The sequence below is a fragment of the Papaver somniferum genome, chromosome 6, assembly GCF_003573695.1.
Source record: "Papaver somniferum cultivar HN1 chromosome 6, ASM357369v1, whole genome shotgun sequence".
NCBI classification, from domain to species: Eukaryota; Viridiplantae; Streptophyta; class Magnoliopsida; order Ranunculales; family Papaveraceae; genus Papaver; species Papaver somniferum.
In genome coordinates this window covers 2,690,110-2,697,986 of record NC_039363.1, presented here as the reverse complement: position 1 = coordinate 2,697,986, position 7,877 = coordinate 2,690,110, and the positions used below count along the sequence as shown (strand labels likewise).

At 36.6% G+C, this 7,877-nt stretch overlaps 1 pseudogene; it reads right to left on the bottom strand.

Annotated features, from left to right (window-relative positions):
- Positions 1-321: 321 nt before the first annotated feature.
- Positions 322-1,608, bottom strand: LOC113285335 (annotated as a pseudogene).
- Positions 1,609-7,877: the final 6,269 nt, after the last annotated feature.

Sequence of the window (7,877 nt, the reverse complement as noted above, 5' to 3'; positions counted from 1 at the left end):
CACACATAGAAGCGCATCTAACATGATGTGGGTCGTGTTATGTTGTGTTGTGCCAGGAGTGCTATGTTTTTCAGGAAAAAATAAAGTACGATGACACACGATAGGACACACAAATAACCGTGTTGTATGTGTTGAGCCGTTCCTACAATCTTATTTTATATTTTTTCCAGATAATGAAATTGTCACATAATGAATTTTCTAGATAACTATAACAAATTACCAAAACTAATAGATAATATTATTTATTGCATAAGATTATTGGATTTTATTTTTATAATTCACCGCATGATAATAATAATTATATATCATTATTTATTTTACGCTGAACGTCAAGCATGATACTTCAAAGCTTGATTCATCCCTCGCAGGGGAGTTCCGTTTTAATACAAAGCAGAAACACGTACTATCTCTGGATTTCTTAGTATAATATAGCTTCTTGATCGTTATTCAGGGAAGGCCTCGATGATACAAGGACATGCAGGAGTTTGGATGATATTATAACGAGGAAAACCTGCATTATTCAATAACATCTTCCATTCGACTTCCGTTCTTTCTTTTCCACCTGAAGTATGTGCCATCATCACCATATCTAATATCAATCCCGTTTTACAAAATAAGCCACTTCCTTCTGATCCCAATACAATCTCCACTATTATAACTTTTCCACTTTTCTTGTTTGTTATTGCATTGTAACAATTTCTCAAGATTTTTGTGCAATCTTCGTCAGTCCAGTCATGCAATAGCGACTGCAGCACACATAAAGATGTTAATTTTATTTTATTTTTTTTGCAGTGGTATCTCTAAAACGGACAATTGAACACTTTAGGAATAATAGATATTACCTTCATGATGAAAGCATCAGCTTTCGGAACATCAGTGAACATATCACCACCAACATGCTTAACCCCTGGGAAATCAGCCGCTGTAGCCACCACATGTGGTAGATCAAAATTGATACCTTGTACGTGTGGATTAGCTTTAACTATCTCAGCTATCATTGTCCCAGTCCCACCACCGACATCAACTACCATCCATCTCTGTATTCGATCAACATCTCGTTTATTATCGTTATAGTCATACATTGCATTGCCCCATTGAATTGTGTATTAAATTGAGGATCAGTTACAGAAAGATCCCAAATCCCGCATCCATGAGCTCTTTCAAAGGGTAAACCATTTTCTTGAACACATTTGCCCAAAAATTGCCATGGCTTTTGTAATATTGGATCATTTTCGACTAAAACCATTGGTGACAGATTAAACTTGGAATCTTTTAGAAGCCACTGTGATGATCGGGTTAAATTGTACACAATTTGATTACTTTCTTGGTGAAATTGAGAAGAAAATAGACGCTTCTGAACTAGTAATCGCATCAAACGTGTAAGATAATCAACATTTGGAGATGATATTGTGTTTGCCTTTAAACTGTCGACGATCTCAGTTATTGTGACCGGACGACCATGAGAGTTTATAATATCGGGTATTCCAAGTTCAACTGCACATTTCAATGCCATTGAATCTACAAATGCAAACATATGCTCCCATATTTTAGCTTGCCCTTTCAATCTTTCTTCTTCTTCAATACCCATCTATCTCTCAGTAAATTGGGTTGACGTTTAGTACTTTGAGTGAAGAATTATAAAGAAGTAGATGCATTTATACATAGAAGTTAGGCCACACGTGATTCATGGTTTCACCGGACTTACTAGGATGCATTAAAATTATCGAGTCATGGCATATATAGTACATGCATGATTAGTTAGGTTGCAAGTTGACAGTCTCCTACTCATGTTTTTGTCTTTGATTATTCGGTGGCGATTTGACTGTCTCCTACTCATTTCTCCAAGGAAAAGCGCCTGTGTATCATCAGAGTACTTTTTATGCTTATCTTGACAAATTTGTTTATCGTTCCATGGATATTAAGAATATCTAACTAATAACTCACACGCATAAATCTATGGATCGTCTGACTCACGCCTGGATCGAATCAATAGCTATTGTTCTGATATCCAAGGCAGCAAACATGAGTCGATATGTAGACGTAGACGATCCATAAGTGTATGACTTTGTAGGTAGTAATGTACAATTCGTGCGAAACATGTGGTTTTCACTGTCCCCCATACCAGCTTATTTAGTAAATTTATTTGCTCGTTCTTGCAAACTTACATTATGCTTTGTGAAATGAATTGCCACTAAAGCTCTAAAAAAAGAAAAGAAAAGAAAAAAAGAAAGTTAACTTGAATGCCACGAGGCCCACGACCAAGCATGTCTTAAGAGTGGCAAACTACTGTAGTTCTTCTCAAATGCATGAGAAGCATCTGAAAGTGGTGGAACGCTTCCGCTCGTATCCTCAAATTTTTCTATCTAATTAAAGATGATTGAGGACCTAGAGCGTCCTACCGGCAATGTTGCTAATATTTATTGTCTATCCATGGATTATCAGCTGCGCGCTATAATATAGAACATCGTTTCTTTGAAAACCTTCGTTCCTAAAGGAACTACCACTACCAAAACTGATTGTCTTGATGAGTTGATGGCCCCTTCTAGATAACAACCTAGCGGCAGGATGCCTGAGTACAAAAAAAATAAAACATACTTATTATGCTTCGACCTATTACAGTCATCTATTCAGACTGCTAGTAATAATTGTTATTTGAGTGTTTGTTAATCTGTTTATCGAAGATCAAAAAACGAATAAAACAAAAGAGGTAGTAATATACACTTTCCTTTCACTTGTTTTCTTTTCCTTGTAACCTGTTAGATTTCATTGGGGCTTTGCATAGCATGATCGTTACATAATTACAATTCAACAAATAGTATTTGTTGTATGAACAAGATAGATACAATACAGTTCACCTAGGTGGAAAAAAAAAAAAACTCTACACATCTTAGCGCCCAGGGCGCTTTATTGCCAAGGCGCCCCTTGGGCGCCTTTTAGATCATAGCAATTCAGTGACAGTCTCAATATAAAAGACAGTACTATTGCTGCACACAAAAGATATGATTAAATCCATAAATTACCACAAAAACCTACACAAACCAAACCAATTCAACAGATAGAGAAATTTAATGAAGTATCACCAGCAGACAGATGCGGTGAGGTCGAGATCTAAATTCAAGAGAGTTCCGGAAAAAAAAACATGTATTTGAAACTGATTTCAACTAACCCCATGGATCCATGCACTCCAGATGGAAGTATTCACCATTCCTCCTCTCCATCTCAGTAAGATGAGATATTTGATTACATACTGGACAAGTTGCCCAAGAAGACCATCTGGTGAGTGGTTTTTTGAGCCTTTCGTACTTGTAGTACTCCGGCAGAATTCCACCATTACAGCAGAAGAAGTTGCGCATCCTATCACGAAGACTTCCGTATGCTTTTTTGTTTCTTTGAATTGTAATAGTGATGAAAAAGAGATAGACTTTCATTAGCTGGGAAATTTTGATATGGAGTTTTGCACATCGGTTCTCTTTAAATCAACAGCAAGATTTGACATTTTTAGAGAGTTAATCAATTGATAGTGTATTTTATTATGACTAAAGGTAGGGACATATACTTAAGATATACTGCATGTCGGTTAAGGATGTCAACCATTACAAGAATATTCTTCCCGTGGCCTTTCGAGAGGGGAAGACGAAGGAGGACGTGAAATGTGGCGTGTGCATTTTGGATATGGCTCGACGACTCTTTCTAATTACAATCCATTTTTGCTGACTAATTCTTCACAAGATAAGACAAGATAACAACATTAATAATAGAACCCATAATTGGGGATACCGCCAGAAATTGGGAATACTCGAAAAATTAAAAATAAAAAAACATTGTAAAGTAACTGGAGCACCCTTATCAGTATAGGTTGTCGGCATTGGTTCATAACCAAGGAATGCCGACTGTCGGCATTGATTTCATACATTGGGCAAGTTTTTTTCCGCCATTGCTCTTCTCATCTTAGTCTATCAATTCTTCGTCATCAAGCAACTTTGCTGCAACTACTGCACAACCGGAACAACAATCGTATAATATGGAGGAGAATTAAGAAGAACCGTGAGAGATGGGATTAAACGGACTGGTATTTCATTTATCATCCCTTTCGTAGTAAAACATTTCATCCTTTGGTGCAAACCATAAGCAACTACTCCCATTTGACCATTCAAGCTAGATTCATCCCCATGACCACCTTTGTGGAATCCAATAACCATGTCACTAGCTACATCACCCATCGGTCTCCTCTGTGAACTTGACATTTCTCAAAGCTTCCCATCTCGTAAAATCTTATGAAACAAAAACTCTTAGGGTTTGGTTGTCTGCTCTTCCACATCGAGGCATCATCATTTGTTTCACTGTTTCGGTGTCTAAACTCCCAGTGATGACTATGTTGTAGTTGAGTTGGAAGAGAAGAAGAAGAGAGCAGGAATCGGCAGTTGGGAGAAGGGATACTAGAATTAGGTTTTTTCCCCACTAACAAAGACGCCCCTTAACCTATATTATTCCCCACATAACCATTGGTATCCCCTAATTTACAGAGGAAACTCCCAATTGTGGGATCTAATAATACTCCTTCCGTCCTGGTTTATTTGTTTAGAATGGTTTTTGGGAACAAATTAAGAAAAGTAGAGAAGGAATTCTTTTTCCCAAAATTAATGTTTAAGATACATATCTAGATTTTTAGTCTAGTATTTAAGAAGAGTATTTGTAGAGTTTGTATTAGTTGAAGAAGAAGTGAATAAATGATACACAGAGAGAAAGAGGAGTATTTAAGATGTGCATAGAAAATAGAATTACACAATTTCCAATATCATCATCTGATTCCAACATAGGGATAAATTAGGATAAAATGAAAAAAATATGAAACTTAAGAACTAAATTAGGACAAAAAAAAATGATCAATTTAGCCAAACAAACTAGGATGAGGGGAGTAACTTTTTATATATATAAATAGCGATAATATTGCTTCTCGTAAGCAAGTACTACATACATGATAAGCAAGTCGAATCGAGATCTGTCCGATCTAAGGACAGCATTATACATATAGTTTACATTTGAAGGAAATAAAAAGAACTTACTATTTCAGTTCATCCAACCTGATGTCCACAAATATATACTACTACTAGTAGAAAACAATAATATTAGAACGGATTAGAAGAGTCAGGAAACACATTTTTTAGTTCTTCAAATGCAAGCCAGAAACAGTCAGTGTAGTTGCAGCACTATGTTCGCTCCAATTGTACAGTTTCCACCGTTTGGGTTGTCGACTGCATGCCACTGTCCATTATAGGTATTGTGCAATAGAATTCACCGAAAAGCGTCTAAAACCATCTGAAATAAGTCATTCATATTTGGGCTAATACATTTACCATGTTTATTATAATGATAGCTCCAGAAAACCACGTCGTTGTTGTTTTTTCGCATCGATCCTGTAAGTATTTAACCCCCACAGATTTCCTGGATTCAACAATGAAGCATTAAACTGCTGGCCTTTACAATATTGCTGTTGTGACCACAAACCATGAATGGTGAAATCCTCCGGGATTGAAACACAAAAACATTGCTCCGATCAAAAAAGAAACACAAAAATATTGCTGGTCACAAACAGTTAGACCCCATTGAATTGCAAAGGTATATTGTAAGAGACGTCGTGGCTGCTGTGGAGAAATTCTTTGTCGTGGTCTGTAAATAGAAAATGGTTGGTAGTCACAAAGAGCTGCTGGGGTAATGATAACAATCATGAGACAAATCAAAGAAAAGAAAGAGAGTTTAAGAAATGCCATAGTATTATGAGTATAAAGAGAGGCAGAAGAAAGGGTTTTGGTGCAGTTTTGAAGCTTAGACGTTCCCATATTTATAGTGCAATAACATGCATTAAAGTTTTTTTTTTTTCGAGCAGTGATGTCAACCTACTAGGTCACTACAACAGACACTCTCCTATACTTCCTTTCCTGAGCATCACAAAAACAAACAAACAAACGTAACAATGAACTCTTACTTAATACTCATTTACAGAAACACCAAATGTGAAAGCAAAGAAAATTTACTGATACACAGAATTGAAAAGCTGCAGGGTATGGTAGTAATGGTACACTAGGAAACTTAAGAGAAATTGAATGGAAGCTAACACATGACTTAAAGATAACTAGCATGCACGCCCCACAAAATAATTCATCCATGGATGGTAGGATTCTTGGAACTCGGAAAAATGAAGAAGACATATTTGTTCACAAATGCAGAAATCTATGACAGGCATAGGAACTTCTTCCACTTATTTGTCTGACGTCCAAAATATTGAGATCCTCTCGAATTGAGAACTTGAGATAGACAAAGAAGGCGCGTAAAGAAAAATGATGTGTGTATAGGTCGTCACTCCTTAGTCCTGAGTAGAGCTGGCAACCGAGCTGAAACCCGCGGGTTTACCCGTGCCCGGCCCGTGAAAATCCGAACCCGGCTCGGCTGGTTTCTAAACAAGCCGGGTTCGGGTTGGAGAAATAGTGGCCCGCCAAGAAACGGGTTAACTCGGCCCGGACCGTAAAACAACGGGTTAACCCGTTAACCCGCACATTCACTTCTGCCGCGTGTCCCTCCCACTTACTATACGTGTCTCCTCTCCTGCCATGGGTATAAAAACAAAAAAAACCCTAATTATTTCGTCTTCTCCGTCCGCAGCGGCATCCTCAGTTCACAGACACAATTCTTTCGTCTTCTCCGTCTGCTTTCTAGGTCTTCGATCTTGATCTGTATAGCATGAATTGATTTGTATTGATGTTCTTCTTCTTTTTATCATGATTTGTTATGATTTAGTTGCATACTTGCATAGATAGAAAGATTATTTGCAGGTGTAAAAATTGATTATTTGTTATGATAGGTAGCGAAAAGGGATGCTCTTCGAGAAGCCGTGAAGCTTCTTAATGCTCATATCAATAAGATTCAGGCTGAGAATGTTACTGTCTCTAAAGATTAGCAGTTGAATATGATTTTAATTCTTTGTTTGATTGATTTCAAAATTGGAACAATTTGTTGGTGTAGGGATCAAATTTGTTCGTAGATACCTAGATAACAGTCATTTCCCCCAATTCTTAAAATAAAATGGTTGCTACTGTTAGTTGAGAAGATTCTTGAAGAGGGTTAAAGTGATTTTGGGTCCTGGTTTAATTAAGAAGAATGGGGTTTTATCAATTCTATTTTGCATGTACAAACCGGGTCATGATACTGGTGGTTTTGAATCTTTTGATCCTATGCTAATGAATCTTTGTTGCTTCTGGTTATGTTGATGGCGATTCTGAAGCAAGCTCGGTATGTATATTACAATCACCACACTCTAATTTGGATTTTAATTGCACTGCTCTTAATTAGTGTTCATGGTATTCAGTCTTGTAAAAAGAAAAGGATGGTCTTTGAAAAACGAAGCATATGGGAAATTGTTGTAAGGTTCATAAATTTAGCTAAATGAATTATTGTCATTTTGAATTTGACAATTTCCTTTATGAATTATTGGAAATATAATTGATGGGTGACCTGAACATAAATTCATTTGATTTTGGATAAAATTCTTGAATAGTAATACCAGTCAATTCATGTATGCACTTAATGTTAGCTTATGCCTACAATCTGTTTGATAAATGGGTGAAATGAGAATCCAACCTTAGCTTATTAAGTTTTGGAAAGAAAACACCATACATTATAAGTTAATGATAGTTTGAATTAAATTTGGCCGATTGATTTACTTATGTGGTCATTAGCCATGAAAGGAATGGCGTTACATTTCTAAAATCAACATAAAGCTTAGACCTTAGACTTCATTACTTGTTAGGGTTAATTTAGACTTCATCACTTGTTAGGCTTAATTTCATTGGTGCTATAGTAACCAAACTTGTCAGTGGGTACAA